This window comes from Lactuca sativa, chromosome 5, assembly GCF_002870075.4.
Source record: "Lactuca sativa cultivar Salinas chromosome 5, Lsat_Salinas_v11, whole genome shotgun sequence".
NCBI classification, from domain to species: domain Eukaryota; kingdom Viridiplantae; phylum Streptophyta; class Magnoliopsida; order Asterales; family Asteraceae; genus Lactuca; species Lactuca sativa.
In genome coordinates this window covers 304,430,356-304,449,239 of record NC_056627.2, presented here as the reverse complement: position 1 = coordinate 304,449,239, position 18,884 = coordinate 304,430,356, and the positions used below count along the sequence as shown (strand labels likewise).

Genomic DNA, 18,884 nt, shown 5'->3' with positions numbered 1-18,884 from the left:
ATTTTACGGAGACTTAAGAACCACACACACACACACCAAAAGGAGTTTTATGCACATTTAAAACCATGTATACTATTTTAAGTACAAGAATTTACTTACAAAAGTGGAGTCTTAATACATTAAAGACTACAAACTATCCTTTTGAAAATACATAATCTACCAGGTTAAGCGTCATCACTGTCAAAGTGAGGACATCTTCAAACTAGTTTTCTTAATAGCAAAACTAAACACTTGTAAACTAAGTATAGTGCTTATACATACATATTTCGGCCTTGGTTCAATAAAGGCTATAACACACTTTATGGAAAATATAGGATTTTCTGGAAACATTAGAGAATTAAGAACCACACAAAAAGGGGTTTTATGCACGTACAAAACTACATATACTATTTTAAGTATGGAGATTTACATATGAAAATAGCGTCTTAGTAAACACGAAGTGGATCCGTTCGATCTAAAAACTTTACTAACAGGTACACACCGAGAAATCACACCAGGAGCGTATTTTGCTTACTAGTCTTTCGAATTTTGAAACGTTCTTTATTAACATGAGAAACACAAATATAACTTGGTCTTAAGACTCTAAGGCAACAATTCATTTTTCCAAAGAATAAAAGGACGTATCTCTTTTACAACAAAAATACTTATGCACTCACCAACTTTAATGCTGATACTCTTTCAAACTACTTGTATTCTCAAGAAATTAGTAAGTCAACTATGCATACAGGTTTCGAGAAGACGGAGCATCATAGTGCCAAGTCTTAGTTTTGTTGTTTGCTTTTGAAAGTTAAACTTATGTAAAACAATTACAATGTAAACTATATGTTATCAATGAAATGGTTGTTGTTGCTTTGATTACTATTGTACAATTGTTGTGATACTGGGCATGACGTCCTCCGCCCCCGAACGTTTCCGCCGTTCCGGTTTGGGGGTGTGACAGATTGGTATCAGAGCATTATTTATAGTGAACTAAGTATATCAACCTAGAAAAGATATACAACTATAAATACAATGGGGCCGAAGTGCTCTGAATAAATTATACTTTTAAAATATAACAATATTTTTACGAAAGTATACATACACTCATATATTTATTTATATATGTACATACTAGAGCAAGTATCACAAGAAGAACAAAACAAAAGTATTTAGAGGTTGGACACTACAGTCAAACCTAGACAACTATGTAATCATATCTGGGATAAATATAGCCTTATCAACAATATTTATTCAAGATACGACCAACATGTGTTTAGGAGTGATAGTGGTGTGTCAACGGAACTAAAACTTACCAATACTACATAAAGGAATACTAAAACCGAACATAAAGATTTAAAATACTATAGGAGTATTTTATGAAACCATACAATAAGCAACAAATCTAAAAACTCATCAGCTTCGTATATCAAGAAGCTCAAGAATCCATCATACAACTAGAATACTATGGGAGTATTTGAGGTTCTATAACTAACTTATATGAAAACTAAAAAGACCCTGACTGGATGGTCTATGATTTCGAAGTGTATACTCTCAGAGTTATATATAATTGAGATTTTATAGACTCAGAATCTGTGATCTTCTCTCTACTTCCTGTTCCTTGTTTGGTTGTGGACTTAGAGTAAGATCACTTATTCGAAGGTCTATTAAATATTGGTTGTGTATAATCAACATACACTACGTAATTATAGGAGGACCCAGTGAGGATCACCATAAAAATCTTAATATTTTAACTAAGCTCATAGATTCATTAGACATTTTCATTATCATGCAACCAACACGCCTAGATAGAACAAGGGTTCACAAGGAGGATTCTGAGAAAGAATCGAAAGAAAGGAAATACTCCCTTCCAGAACCATAAAAATCGACCCTCTTGAAAAATCAGTATCGATACTCGATTTTGGTCGAACTAGATTCTAGATAAAATACCTATTTCTTTTCTCTACCACAAGTACATCATGGGAATGTAGAATAAGACATTAAAAGATCGTATATCGAAACAAGAAATTTAGGCACGTATTTAAATAAATGAGTGACACCTAGAAATAACTATTGTTATTTACCAGTTTATTTCATACATTGCAACAGCAACATGCCTCCGCACGGAAATAACCAGCCAACCAACGAAACACCATTCCTGTAGATAAACTCTGCTACCTTTCAAGCTACAGTTTCAGCCGCCGTGTCCGCCGTTATGGCACATCTCAATACAAGTAACACTAGTGAAAATGGGAGTGGTGTACGCAATTCAAACCTTAGTAACAACCAAGGAAATCGACAAGTACCTACCTATACGAATCCTTCAACTCATAAACCTAAGGTCAATAAACGAAAGTTCGGGAACAAAAAGAAGAGCGGAGTATCCCCAAAATTTTCCAGGAGGCAGCAAACTGTGGCAACCCCTACAACCACAACATCTACTACCCCAGCACCAACGCCAGTGTGCCAATATGCTGGAAAGCTTCCAAACTGGAATAAGTGCAACTACCATCATATCGGAGCCTGCCGAGTGCTGCGTTGCATCGGGTGCAATAGAATTGGGCATACCTTCCCTTTTTGTAGAAACCCAGCCCAACACTTCACTTCAACCACCGATGCTAGTACAAGTCAGGTATGTCATGCGTTTGGTGAAATAGGGCATTTCAAGAGAGATTGTCCAACATAGAAGAATGATGGGGGAGTAGGAGGTATCTAGCAACAGAACATTGCGAGACAAAAAGGAACTCTACTAGAACTTTTGGTACGTATCCTAGCAACGATAATTTAACATCAAATTTTACTCTAGTTGTGGAATTAGGGCAGCATCCCTCACTCGACGGTGTTTCAAATCTTAATTATGCGTGACTGGTATACCCTAAATCATAATAAATACACCTGATAGGGATTCTATTCTAAAAAGGGCATCATTTTGAACTTCTCAAAAACTCACAATACTCACTAATAGGCAATATACAAATGTTCGCAGTAGTAATAAAAAAAGAAAAAAAAATGAAAACACCGAGAACATATACCAGGGAGGCATTACCTTCTAACAAACACTCCTTCCAAATCAAGTTAATAACTAAGAGATCTCGACGTCATCATTCAAACGCAATTGGCTTGGTCCTCACCATACCAATTGTGTGTTCTACAGAATTAATATTTGCCTAGACAACTAACAAATCCCTCGTCATCCATAGCAGTGAACCCGACGCAAACCCCAAAATCATCGCCTGCCTCAAACCTTCAAAGTACTCGTGTGTGGAGTACCACACTTTTCATAGTTTTTCTCAACAAACCTTCCAAGTGTACCACACGTATAGCAAGTCAACTTCGAGGGTAGCGACAGGTGGGCCCTACGGATTAAACCATCACCACTTGGGGGATGTATCAAGGTGGTATAAAATTAAGATCCTACGGATTTTGGATGTGTGATTCCGCCCTATCTCCTGTTCCTTGTTTGGTTGTGGACTTGGGGCAGAATCACCCAGCTGACAATCTAACCAATCCTAACTATATACAACTTGAATACGCTAAGTGATGATAGAGGAACCAGGTATAAGAACCTACCACGACTTCAGGACGCAGCCGCCAGGAGTACGGATGGACTCGACACCATTAAGGTAATCATTGATAGATTAACCAAAACCGCACGCATCCTACGAGTAAAAGAGACAAACGAAATAGAGAAACTCACAAGGACATACATTCAAGAAAAATGGTACGACTACCCGGAGTGCCGATATCCACCATCTCCGATAGGGTTAGTAGATTTACATCACAGTTCCGACAGTCGCTACACGTACCTGTTGGGACTAGATTTGGACATGTGTACAGCCTACCACCCACAGACCAATGGACAAAGACCAAGGATCATTCAAACATAGGAAGGCATGCTGAGAGCTTAGGTGATAGACTTTGGTAAAGCGTGGGATGCTCACTTACCCCTTATCGAGTTCTCGTACAATAAAAGTTATCACACTAGCAGCAAGGTTGCTCTGTTCGAAGCCTTCTACAGCCATAAGTGCAAATCACCTCCGTGTTGGGCTGTGGTGGGCGATACGCAACTAGCAAAAGGGCAAGTTCTTAACGGCACACTCACTAGCCCAAAGATCATAAGGGAAACAACAGAAAAGATCGTCCAAATTCGAGAAAGGATGAAGGCTTCACAAGACCGTCAAAAGAGCTACACTAATAAAAGACGAAAGCCTTTGGAGTTCCAAGTTGGAGATCGAGTACTACTGAAAGTATCACCTTGGAAGGGATTAATACGTTTTGGAAAGCATGGAAAGTTAAATCCAAGGTATATCAGGCCATTCAAAATCCTCGTCGGGATTGGCCCAGTGGCATACAAGCTTCGATTACCACAGGAACTCAACAACGTGCACCCTACCTTTCATGTGTCGAACTTACAGAAATGTTTGTATGATGAGACCCTTGTCATTCCTTTGGAAGAAAATGAGATCAATGAGAAACTCTACTTCATAGAGGAACCTATTGAAATCAGGGATTGAGAGGTCAAATTGACGAAACAGAGCCGCGTCCCCATCGTAAAGGTCCGCTGGAACGCCAAGCGAGGACCCGAATTTACTTGTGAACGTGAGGACTAAATGAAACAAAGGTACCCACATCTATTCCCCACCCCTTAAGGTCCCACTCAAAATGCAAATTTCGGGACGAAATTCCTTCTAACGGGGGGATAATGTGACAACCGTCAAATTCACGTCAAAGTCAACAAGTCAAAGTCAAAGCCAAAGTCAACAAGTCAAATTCAAAGTCAAACTGGTCAAACTTAACTTGTACTTCTATGATAAAAGTTATTTTATGTATAAAAAGGTGCATTTCTATGTCAAGAATCCAAGTGTCTCGGAGAATTTGTGTGTTTAGCAATGTAAAACCTTAAAGAGGGAGTTAAACGCATCAAAACACGACTATGGACCCTTTTGGGGACTTAAAATAATCGTAAACAAAGTATAACGGGCTCCACAAACCTTTCATTGCGAGGTGATACAATAATAATGGCTAAAATCAAATCTCTCCAAGTATGTGAAATCTCTCCCAAATCTCTCTAAGTATGTGAAATCTCTCCCAAATCTCTCCAAATATGTGAAATCTCTCCAAGTATGTGAAATCTCTCCCAAAACTCTCCAAATATGTGAAATCTCTCAAAGTATGTGAAATCTCTCCCAAATCTCTCCCAAAATCTCTCTCAAACTTTTTTATAGTCATCCGGGTCATCCTGACCCTTAACTTGGCCAAAAATCACTCATAACGGGAAGAAAACTTGAAAAACAACCTCTTAGAACCGAATCCTCTTAAGGGCCGAACCTCCCTTAGGAACCGAAACTACCCTTCTGAACTGAACCTAGCTTCTGAGCCGAGACCGAAGTCAGCAGGACCGAGACCAGCCTTTGGGTCCGAGACCCACCTTCACACCTTCGGTCCCTCCTTCTCCCACTCTAGGTTCTCGCCTTCTAAGAGCCGAACCTCGCAGGTTCGGTCCATAATGCCCGGTTTTTGACTACTTTCGCTTCCTAAGCCAGTTTTTGACGTTTTTTACGGGATTTTATCACCAACTTCATATTTTTACCATTTTAAACCCCCAAAACTCATATTTTATTTATTTCTCAATGATTTATTAATTAAAAATTATTATTTTATATTAAGAGAATATTTTACCCCACAAGTGGGTCAAGTGTGCCCACTTGCCTTCCATGTGTCATCCTCTCAATAGTCCAACCCTATCCACATCACATAAACCAATATAAACATCCCTTCAACCTTGCCACTTGCTCCAGCAACCTCTATATAAAGAAATCGCTGGATGATTTCTTTGTTCACTTTGATCAATCCTTCACTTACACACTTCTCAAACCACCTCAAGAAAGCTCTTTTCTCTCTACTTCCCACCACTTTGTGCTAGTGTTCTTGAGCTACTACTTCACTTTTGGTAAGTATTCCATCTAAACTCAAGTGTTATTCCATGTTTTCATAACATCCTTGAATCATCTACACACATTTTAACACCAAATAATCGTTCTTAGGATCATCTAAGCTTTCACATGTTCATCAAGTGTTATTGACTTGATACTCCTCATCTTCGACCTTCCGTTCTTCAAGAATCACTCAAGGTGAGTTCATAACCCTATATTTTCCAGTTTTCTTTAGTTTTCAGGGGGGGGGGGGGGGGGAATACAAGTTAAAACACCAAAACATATTTGAAATTTAACTTGACAGCTTACAACAGAAAAGTTGTGACCTGTTCACGAACTGTTTTACCCAACTTAAACGTAATATTTTTCAAAAATGTTTAATATTAAAATAGTTCAGGTTTATACCTTTAAAATGTCTACTTACACATCTCCATACGATTTTTTTACAATTTATAGTGATTTTTACAAAATTGTCTGTCACTGCAGCAACGTATTCGGACCAGTCTGTAAAAATGAACGTTTTCACACTGGTTTGAGGCCACCAACAATTATAAGAATTTTTATGAACATATTAGACTCTCTTTCCAAACTCTCAGAGTTTATGGACTTAGTATTCGACTTACGATGATTTTTCTATAAATATTCTAAAATAGGGATAATAGAGAGTAAAACTACCAAAAACAAGTTTAAGAGTTATTCACACTTTGTAACATGTCGAGCAAATTACGTAATACTAGGGTTAAGTATACTTAGTATTTTATTGCCATTTTATTTCACTAAGGAATACAAATCATAACTATAAAGGTTTTACATCATAGCAAAACATTCATGTTAAACTATATTAGGTATAGTTTGTTAGTCACATTCACCTACACAAAAAGGAAAACACATACTTTTACAAACAAAAAGGGATTTTGGTTGCTTAATACGTAAACTTGTTAATGAATAAATTTGTGTGGTATCATAGCCATGGGTGTTTTCTGTTATATAGATGCATTGGTTGATTGTTCAAAGAAAAAGAAAATCGTTTTTTTGAATCTGACAGATGACCACGACATCGTCATAGTTACCACGACGTGGTGGACCATTTGTGTGCAGTTTTTCAAGTTTTTGGCCAAGTTTTGGATTAGAATCATTACCACAAACTGTTTTGACTACTAAATAATTGTTTTTTATGATAAGGTAATGATTATCTTCATCCAATTAAAAGGTAAATTGTCAAATTATAAAATAATTACTAGATTATATGATAAACTAATTGTTTGTGTAATTTGATTTGAATTGCCTTGCTATATGAGTTAGATTAGATCAACATGATGAATAATAAATTATATGACGATTTAATTAGTTGTATTTGATCTAAATGGTTCTTGAAGAAAGTTTCATAACTTGTCTCAAGTTATGAAATATAAAAATTCTCATTCATGAACATTAAACTCATAAGTTATGGAAACCAAAAGTTTTCAAGAGTTACAAAACTTGCCCTTAAGTTTTGGAACTTAAAAGGTCTCTTTTATGAAACATTAACTCTAGTAATTGAAAGGTTTCAAAAGGTGCAACTCTTGGGTTCATAACTTAAAAATTAAATAAATAGTTTTTAATTTTGATTTTTTATATTTAGATCCTTGATGTTTTTTTAATAGTTCAATTACACTCTTATGGATTCTATTAAGTTAATTAAATGTTTAATTAAGAGAGTATTATTAAATCCATAATCACACGATCTAAGAGTTAATTAAATTTAAAAGTTTAATTTATTAATAGATTAAACCACCTACTATTTTAAAAGTCTAAAATACACACTTATACTATACAAAATTAAAAGTTTAATATATTATGTATGTATAAGTAAAAAGTCAATCTTACCGTTAGTAGGCCTCGTTCACGAAGCTGGTCTATAAGGGGTGTTTAAGGAAGCTGTCTGTAAAATGGACACCATTGGGTATCCATTCTTACCCACCGCACCCTTGACCAGTGGAGGGTCATTAGCCGAACGGGGTTGATAGGACGTTTAAATCCTCATTAAAAGTATACTGAAATATAAACTAACTAAATCTTTTATAAATTCGCAATCTTAGTTACTTTAGGAAAAATGTGGATTTGATGCTAACCCATGAAATTGCACATTGCACCTTATTAGTCGTTAGTGGAGCATGTGTGGTTAACTGACACACTAATATGGGACTAATGAAGGATGGGAATGGGTTTCTCGTAAATTATCATTGATCAATGGAGCGTGTGTGGTTAACCGGCACATTGATTAGGTGATTAATGACATCGAGAGTACCAAGCTAATTTGCATGGTTATTCACACCTTGTTTGTGATCCTCAATATCCAAGTCACAAACTTGAAGGGCATAATCGAGATTAAACATGCCATTGAAAAGTTCAATGAATCTCAAAAGATCTTGGAGTTTCATTTAAAACTTAATTCGTTTAAAAATTTCGTTTTCGTGCTGGAATTGGTACATTTACCTACCGACAAATAGTTTACAATTGGATTATGGCGTCCCTCTTCCGAATTGTGAATTATTATGTTGGGTCCTAGCCTTAATATTTCATTTAGGTGTTATATTAAGGACTTAAATCAATTAACTTGAATTTATCCCTTGTAAATGTCTAGTTCTGACAACTATGGTCTTCCCAAATCTTTTGAATAATAGCTTCCCTCACGAAGATGATGTTCCACATTTCGATCGTGGAAATGGAAATCATACTTCACTTCCTCCACCTCCTGCAATTATTCTCCCTGACCTACATGTTCGTCGACTTGAAAAGTTCAAGGTCACTCAAACCCTATTGGCAAGCAAACACCAAAATGGAAGGCCTGTGTGTGCACACGTCTTAGAGATGAAGTCACACATTGACAGGTTGGGAATGTTGGGAGTCGATGTCTCGAGGAAGTTTGTTGTTGACTTGGTTCTGCAGTCACCCCCCGATTCGTATGGTTAGTTTCTTAAAAACTGCTATATGATAGATCACGACGTGACCCTAATTGATCTTACATATATGCTAATTACTGCAGAATTAGCACTGATTCGGCGCACTGTAAAGCAAATTTGATTGGAAGATTTGTTCCCAAACTTCCATGGACATTGACAATGGAAACATTGGAAGTCCAAAAATGTGCAAAGGGAAAGACTAAGTCTAAGATAGTCTTGTGTGTCATTCCAAAAGAATCTGTTTGTTTCTACTTCCAAGAGAATAGGCATTAGATGCGAAGCTGCTGTATTCACCTTAAAGACCATAATGATGCTAAAGTCAAAGTGTTTGACTCTACTTCAGGTAAGTCCGCTATCTAACTCTATTAAGTTCTTATTTGAAGACTCATAATACATGATGTGATGAGATCACATTTTGGATGTTTTTCAGGATTGAAGAAGAGAAAGGAAGCTTAAAGAAAGAGCAGGTTGAGTCTGATCACGAAGAAATGGATTTCGATCGCATGATTCGATGATCAGAGTTTTGTGATGTTGCTTGGTAGTTATGATAGATTTCTAAGGATAAATTAGAAACATAGTTTTCATATGTACTTGCATTGTAAGGAAAAATTTTCCGCATTTTGTAAATAATTTTTTTTTGATTTTATCTTATTTTATATTTCCTTGCAATGGCATTTGTGAAAATTGATGTTGATTTGGTTCTTTCGTTTATGGTAGTGTCTAAATTTACCAAGTAAGGAAAGATTCTCATCACCAAGTTTCAATTGGACAGAAACTTGGAATCATGCAACTTGTATTGTATGATGAATGGAAACTTTCGTCTTCGGGAAATTAAGACTAATTCCTTGTTCACGTGTATATGTGAATCAAGTGAAGGGCTAGGGGATCGGGTACACTTGGTTGTGCACTGGTTAGGTCCACCACAAAGAAAGATAAGATTATTTATCATGATTTACTAAAATTTTAGTAAATATGGTTATGCTTACAAGATTAAGTGTAATTCTGAATCACTGAAAAAGTTTTATTGAATGGCAGAACGAATAAGAAGAATCAAGTTAGGCAAAAAGATAAAAGTTTCTCCAATCTGAAAGGAAAGGAAAGTACTTGAGTATCGTGTTTTATGATCTTCTTAGTGTTTATAGAACCATATCACAATTGATCCTCTAAGGACACTTTAGTGCACTTGTATGGCTAAGAAGAGGAATCGGGAATTATTGAAATGGTTAAATCAATTAAGGTGAGTCATACTTCGTTACAAAATCAAGTCATAGAGTCATACTCCAAGATTGTTCCTTGAGTGACATATCTTAAGTAGGTTTGTAACACATTTAGAGTTGGTAGTTGTGATGTATTTAAGAGAAAGACCAACTAAGACCAATTATATGAAGTGTCATTCTTGATAAGAATCCGCACTAACTCTTGAATATTTGTTTTGTCAAGCAGTGTTTCTTAACAAGAGAATCTTATATGTCAAGAAGTCAGTGGGAGTCTTATAGATCTTGAAAATTTTCAGGGACTAATCAAGAATAAACCTATTGTGTATCACTAGCTCACGACTTGAGGTTTGTAGCCTATCGTGTTGACATATTCTTGTTTGTGTGCCCATTCCAGTTAAAAAGTTGGCTATGCATGTTAGTTCTATGAGTTCTCAATTGTTTTCATAAGGCGAAGGACCTTGATCTATATACATGAGCTGCTTAACAAATTGGAAGACATGGTAGGCCCTTATGCTGCCATGTGGCAAGAAATTAAGATTGAACAAGTTCAGTCCATATAGGTTTGAATTTTTCATAGACCTTGTCTTATGATAATGGTTGGGAATGACAGATTCACTTGGATAGGAACACATATACCATCAAATCTTAGTGTCATAAGGTTTCTCTCTAATTCATGAAAATGACTGTGAGGAAACACTTTCACTAAGTAGATTTTAAGGAGATAGCAGTTGAATTAATTGCGTCCTCAAATTCAATTATGATTACGACATCCCTCTTCATAGTTCGGATTGTGAGAAATAGCAAATAGTTTGAACATTCGGAACTTATTGTTGTAAGTTCTGAATAGTTTAGACACACATATGAGCTTTCTAATAAAAGGTGTATGAGCTTAGATAAAGGCTTATCAAAGCATCTCATATCAGAAATCTGAACTGTGGTAAGAAAGTCAATAAAGTATTGATTTCTAGAAGTCCAACTGATTTTGGAAACATGTCAAAGCTAGTGGGAGCATAAATGTTATGCTAGTAACAAAATAATTATTATGCTAGTGGGAGCATAATTATTATGGTAAGTGTTGTGAGTTAGCAATACTATTTACAGGAAACAAAGTTCTAATTTGTAAAGTTTCAAATGTTGAAAAGTTATTTCACTATAGTAAGGGAGATGATACTTATACTTTATTTCGAATCTAGAAGTTTAGATTGAAGTATTAATCAAACTTAGTCATGGATATATATGAATACCATGTTGAAATATTTCAACATTGGAAATTCTATATATGGAAATATTATAGCAAAAGACTGATCAGGTATCATGTCTTTATGTAAGACATTATGAATCGTATCCCACATGCTTCGGAGATAGAACCGGATATGACTAAAGTGGTTAAACAACTATCAAGGACAATCTAAGGTTCGCTAATGATTGATTGCTTAAGGACAGTTGGAAGTATAGTAATGGATGGACCATATTGATATTATTGTGAATAGACAGGATTCTATTAATAATGAGTTGTCATATGGCATATATGGAAATGTTTCCATAATGGGAGATGGATATTAAGAATCTATGAGAAAGTTAGAAACTTTTATGCAAAAAGGATGTTCAAAGGAATGTACTTTGAATTCGAGACTGCGCTTCCTTGGAATTGTTTTGTTATCAATCTCTAGTGCAAAGTTTTGTAATATCATTGGCAAAGTCTATGTGACTTTGGTACCTTGACATTACAAAAGGATCATTTCATGATAATTTAGAATCTAACACATTCTTATAGTGGCAAGAATTAGGTATTCTTACACTAAGTAAAAAGGATTTGGAATTGTGAAATGAGCATCATTGAAATGTTTTCAATTGATCTATTTCACAAAGAAAGGACCATAGGTAAACATAGTGTGCATTCTTGTAGCATGAGATAACTATTGTTTTAATTCAAGTATTAAGTTGATTAATCGAAACATTATACAATGAATAATGTGCAATCATTATGGTGATTAAATAAAAGGTGTTTTATATATATTCAAAATTTTTGAGGCCATATTGGATTCGATTATTCTTGTGTTTCACTTCGCATGTTTTGACTTCCCGAATAATAAGATTATTCAAACCATCCACAATCCATCATACTTTGGAAGTAGGTATTGAGGTAAGATTGTCATGAATCCGTCTGTAGATTGTCTAAGTGTTAGACATAACACAAGTTTGCTACAGTATTCATGAGTACTCCTGTAATAAGATTTGAGTATTGTATTAAACCATGCTCATTTGAATCACTTCATGGATTTAATCCCAAATGATTAGTGAGACGATAATAGCTTATATTCTTGAAGCGGAGACATAGTTGCAGTTTACAAGTTGGTTACACATTGATAATATGTAAACACACTAGTAACTTGGTGTTATAAAACATATTATTGTGTGTGATTTGATGAGTAAATAGAGCAATCATATTAGTCGAATTTTATCCGTTCCTTTTACCCTAAGAGGGATAAAAGTGATATATGTGGGCCCATCGATGATTTAGTGATGACAACCCTAAGCGCTTGGCCAAGCCTGGATTGATTTGATTTGTTCAATTTGTCGATCGTCATAAATCGGAAATCGGAAAACAACACATGGACAGATAGAATGATTATAATCCATGTCTCATGTCCATACGATATCTAGAATGGAGGAATATATGATCCTTTATCTAATGGACGCGTCAGAGTTTGACAACGGATTTTAAGAGCTACGATTGCTAGTCGGTGTTTAAGTTGTACTTGAAGTTATAGTTATTAGACTTATCCAAGTGGGAGACTGTTGGATTAGGTGTCTAAGTCCATAACTATAATAGGTATGTACTTGACCCGAGAGTAGTGTGGTCCATTTCGGGTTGCCTTCACCAGAACAATTTGATATGATGGATATTTGAGAAAGATGTAATTTATGATTTATTAATATATTATAAGTATAATATATTAATGGAAAAATCATATTATTTAATTAGTATTGATCAAGAATTGATTTGGAATTAATTTAATGATCAAAAGAGACTAATTAAATTAACGGGGACAAATTAGGTAAATCAGTATTACATATAGTTTGGGCTAATGATTCTTGTTGATTAGAATGGACTAAGAGTTAGTCTAAAGGGCTTATCATATGGATTATTAGATTCTAGGCCCAAGGGTGAATTAGGGTTTACAAGTTGAAACCCTAGAAATTCCACACTGTAAATGTAACCCCAAATGCACCTAAAATTGGTCTAATAATTCCCAGTTGAGCCATAGCCGATTTTAGTGCTTCATGGCCTCTCTCTCATTATCCTCCAATTGTTCATGGTGTTTGTGACTTGTTTGAGGCATCACACTTGAGGTGTTAAGCTCTTGAAAGGTCAAATTCTTCAAGCTACAATATAAAGGTATTAATCTAACTTGATTTTATGTTTCAAATATCAAATTGTATGCTAGTTGTTGGCTTCAGGATTTGAATGATTTTATTGCATGTATAATTAGAGAAAACTTAGATCCAAATCATTAGGTTGTATGTATACCAAAGGAGTGTTATAGTGTATAAAACCCAACAACAAGTTGGGTCCCAGATTCATTGGTCCTATCTTCATCTCTTTACTTGGGGACATTCACTTAGTGCCCCAAGCTCCAACATACACACACACACACACACACACACATATATATATATATATATATATATATATAATAAACATAAACTAGAGAGAGAGAGTGAGTGAGTGAGTGAGTGAGTGAGTGAGAGTAATAACTCACCTTATTAGTTAGTGATGACTAACTGTCCCACTTTGGTTCTTTTCCTTAATTGATGCATCTTGGAGCCATCTTTCTTGCTCTTATGCCTAATCATAGATACATACAAGGTCTTAATACTTGTCTTATCCTATTAAGAGCTTTGACTCTTAAGAGTCAACATAACCACTTAATGGATCCTTAAATCTATCTTTTCATTCTATATCTCTTAATCTCATTCAATTGATGAATTATGCATCCCATAATACTCACTTCACCAGATTCTATCATTTAATGCATCAATTAACATAATATCATAAGTTAAGGTTTCAAACCATAACTTCTTATACATTGATTTCACTATGGAAATCGCATACAAAGCTTGTTCTTAGCATTTAAACATTCTCTCTAACATTACTAACAAGCTTTCTTACTCTTATCTATCATAACTAGCTCAATTAATCAAAATCACCATTTAGCCCTAATTAGCTCAAACATGGAGAAAATTATTACCAAATGAGCTTTCCACCTTCAATACAAGCCATATGCACCATTCATCGCTTCTTGATCCTTCTCCAACCTCAAAATTGCTAGAGCTTGGCTATGGAGATGTTTGGGTGCAAAATGACGAGAATGAAGGGCTTAACAACTCTTAATATGTCTCGTGTCCACACCGTGGAAATTGTTTTTCGCACCATGGAGACCACTTGACCCAATGTAAATGGCCGCTTATATGCCTTCAACGCCGCGACATACACTTTTCGCGCCACGGAAACTGCTTGACAGCAGTTACCTTTGCTGATTCCATTTCAGCTTTGGGACATTTTCATCCCAACTTCTAACCCTCATATCTTCTTTGTTTTTTACCCGTTTTTTGATGTTCTTTATATACTCGCGAAGGTGGGAACATATTTTATACATCTATTTAGTCACTTCTCACTGACTTAATACGAGTCTTAATCTATCAATTCACAAACATGGGCCAAAAAGCATAAAATTCTCATTTTTACCCTTTTGACCAAAAATGCATATTCTCATGTATTCTTTCTCTATAATTTACTCATCTACCATACTCTAAGTGACTTAAACTCTTATTGGTTATTTCCATGAAGTTACAACTTCATTTTCTCATTCCTTTTTCATAAATGACCAAATTATATTATATATGACTCGACGACTTATACGTAGGAAGCGTACATAAAAATAAACACCAAAACATAAAAAAAAAAAATTAAGTCGAAACGTAGACAAACTCGAATTTTAATACGTCCAAACGTTAACCGCCTTTAATTTATTGTGACACATATGTAACATAATCAAATAAAAAATAGTTTCTTTTAAGTTGACAAATAAAAGTTATTAAAGAAAATTAGTTATATATACTACGGAGGATAAACATGTAAGTTTATAAAATGGAAGTGGTAAGAGTGACATATTATAACGTTCAAAGTTGAGAGAGTGAAAGTAACATTTTAAAAATTAGACGGGTGAAAAAAAAGATCTTACAAAGTAAAGAAAATTGAAACATTTACTATCATGGGCGTAGCTACCCATTGCTAAGGTAGGTCTTAGGACCTACCTTTTTTTCTTTTTTAATACAACTATTATCTACAAAAAAACATAAGGAACTATTTTATTTTTGCCAAAAGACTTATATTTTCATACTTTTTTCTGTTTTATTAATATAAGGAACCATTTTAATTTTGGTTCTAGATTCGCCACTGTTTACTATACAAAATTAAAAGATTAAACTTGAACTTTACGGAACAAGATACTTATAAATGGTACATAAGCATATTTACTATTAGCTACAATGCATATACTCACGTATCAAAGCGTTTTCTTAATATTTATAATGTAATGTCTAGGTATATCTCACCCTAAATAGTAAATACTCAACTTTACTCTGTTAATTTAAAAATTTTGAATTAGAACTTTCATATTAAAATATATAACATATCATGCAACTTGTACCGAAGAGGCGAAGACAATGGATAACTGTATTATAATATTATGTTCCCTTTCGGTCCTTTTATTTAAAAAGCTTTGATGGGTTGTTAAATTTGTTTTTGTTCTATTTCTATTCTAATCTTGCAAGTTGCGACCACATTTGGAGTCATTCTTGTAATTTTCTTTTTCTTTAGAGAGGATCACAAATCTAGCCAATTTTTTTATTAATTTTTTAATAACCAAAATTTTGAAATTAACTAAAAATAGTCTAAGGAGATGGGCTACGGTTTGATGGTTTCATATAATTTTTATTTTCATTTTTACATATGAAACCGTAAAAAATCACTTATAGTATATTCTCGGGATAACTATAATAAAGTCCTTTTATTTTAACAAAATTTTCAAAAAAGTCCTAAAATTTATTTTTTGAATAAAAAATTCAAAAAACCAGGAAATTTATTCAGTTTAATTCCTTTTTACCTATTAACCAGGTCATCCGTGGCATGCCAACTTGGACAGTTTGCTGACGTGGCATGCCACATCAGCACATTTTATTATACCTTTAAAAATCAGGTTTTTTATTTTTCTAATTTTTGAGATTTTGTTTCATTCCTCTTCGTGTGAATTTGGTTTTTTATTTTTCTAATTTTTGCTTCAATAGAATGGTTTAGGGTGGATGATCTAGCACCGATTTAGGTGAAAAAGGGCACTATTACAAATTCCCGGAGCTAATATGTGGTAAGTGTTTTGTTTGTTTTTATTGATTCTTTAAATCCTTAATAGGGTTTAGAAAATATTGAAGCAAATCCATAATTTGAATTCCTGATTCATAAATTAGGATATGGGGTATCGATTCTCTTCACAAATTATTCCATGATCATCTATCTATTTGTTACCACGAACAAAAGTCAAAGTTCATTGTATGGCTTCAGGTGAAACGTATGTTCACATTGTACACTTCTTATTAACAATTCACTGTCTTTGCTAGATCATTTGTTATTTAGCAAATACAAAATTTGACTATTCGGCCCTTTTCATTTCATATTTGTAATTGCAGGAGAGTCTTGAAAGTCTACCTAAATAGGAAGAGAAGCAGATGCTCAAACAGTACGTTTCTTTATACTACTTTTTGATGTAATTCTTATAAATCAAAATCTTCTTTAGATTTTCTGTTATATCCATCAAAATCTCTTACCTAAATACCCCTACAGATTCATGGTAGCCCAAAACACTTCCACTTTTCCTCATAAAAAGTAAGCTAAGAATTTGGATTGAAGTTATGTCAAAAAAGGACATGTTGTGTTTTATTTTAATAATGTTTTAAAAAAATTATGGATAAAAGAGTTGACATGTTATATTTTTTATAGGATAGCAAAATACGAAAGCCGATGAAGCAAAATCATAAAGCTAAAAAAGAAGCAGATTCAAAAGCTTGAGGTACTTCCTGCAAGCCATCAAAAAGAAACATAAATTTTGATTTTCTTTATAATTTTTTTAGCATATCATGTGTTGTATGATTTTTTTACTGCCTAATTGTTTTATGGCTTTTCTTTTGTTGTAATATGCCACAAAGACTCGAGTATTCCATGAAGAACAAGGGGTAGAAGTTGTGATCATGGTGCTCTCATACTCGACCTTCTATTTGAGTTTTGTCTCTTGCTTCAATGTTCAGCACTTTTCCATTACATGGTAATGACTTGGAAAGTAGATCAACCTGAATAAGTTAAAGTGTATTGATTGTTAATATACTCTACGATCCCATCTTTGCATTATGTTCCAAGCCTATTGTTATTGTTGCATCTTTTCCCTCTTCAACTTTTTAATAAGGTAAAGTTTGATACATTTGAAATCTTTGTTTTTGTATTCAAATTTCGGTTCTTTCTTATCCATTAGGACTCACTCTCTACTTAATAACCAAAAGTGGAAAGTTTTGTGAATTTGACAAATCTGCCCCTATCTTAGAAAATTTCTACAAAAATCATCAGAAGTCGGAATTAGGATCCGTAAGCTCTCAAAGCTTGGAAATTGAGTTTACTTCGTCGCAAAATTTTCCCCTGAGCTGATGATGACCCTAACTAGGGTGAAATTAGTCGTTTTTCCGGACTGGTCCAAAATGAATAGCAATGATATGCAATTTTGCAAAAATCATAATAAATTGACAGATCTGAACATTTTTGTATGGCTCACATTTTCTTTTCTTTAAGATTCAGGCACTGCAATATTCTTTTCTAATGTGCATTCAATCGTTTTTCATTTGATATATTTTTTAAAACATACCGCCTTAATAAAATGCTAAAATACGTCATAAATTGAAGCGTGTTGCCACTTTTTTTGTTCAAAAGAACAATTCAGAATACAACATCAAAGTACACCGGACACATCACTGCTGTAATTGTAGAAGAGAACAAGGACCAAAGTCCAAAGTGCCCTCACCACAACCGAATGGCCACTTAGGAGGTGGACAAAGTCACACATGGATACAACGGATTTTTGGATGTTGCTTCATTGGGAATGTGATCAGACATTATACTTATAGTTTTTTTTCATATTAGCGCATTCTATTGTGACAAGTTCTATCCAAGTATACCATTCAACGATGCTTTGCATTTGGAAATAATTCTTTAATTAGTTGGATAATTGGATTTTTAAAGTATAGTGCTTTTATAGGAAAAAAATGAACGTAGCATTCTACAACAAATGAGTATCAAGGGAAAAACAACACCTTCTGCCTCGCGCAACGTGCGAGGAAACTTTCCTATTATAATGATTTAACAGAACATAAATTTTTTTATAATACCACCTGACCCCCTAGGTAACAAAAACATTATATAAATATTTTCTAGAAAAAAACCAAATGATAAATGTAATGATTTAACAAAAAAAATTGTAATACAAACTGATCCCCGCAACGCAGGGCAACTCTTTTCTAGTTATTATTATTATTATTGCATTTAAATCTATAGAATTATATCGATTAAATATTATACTGAAGGATTTAATTAGCAAAACTGATTTTGATCAGATGGTAAAGTTGAAGGAGGCGCAGGTTCGATTCTCTTTTTCCTCTGTTTTCTTTTTGTAAGGGAACGATAATAGCATTATATATATCAATTTAGGATAATAACC

General features: G+C 34.3%; 1 long non-coding RNA gene across 2 annotated transcripts; it reads left to right on the top strand.

Moving 5' to 3' along the window:
• The first annotated feature begins 16,338 nt into the window (after positions 1-16,338).
• LOC111888059 (uncharacterized) lies at positions 16,339-17,609 on the top strand. Of its 2 annotated transcripts, XR_002849023.3 has the most exons (6): positions 16,339-16,496; positions 16,597-16,697; positions 16,816-16,865; positions 16,970-17,011; positions 17,126-17,195; positions 17,332-17,609. It is a non-coding gene; the product is annotated as an uncharacterized LOC111888059 (long non-coding RNA). The 2 variants fall into 2 exon arrangements; XR_002849024.3 differs by lacking the exon at positions 16,970-17,011.
• The last annotated feature ends 1,275 nt before the right edge of the window (positions 17,610-18,884 follow it).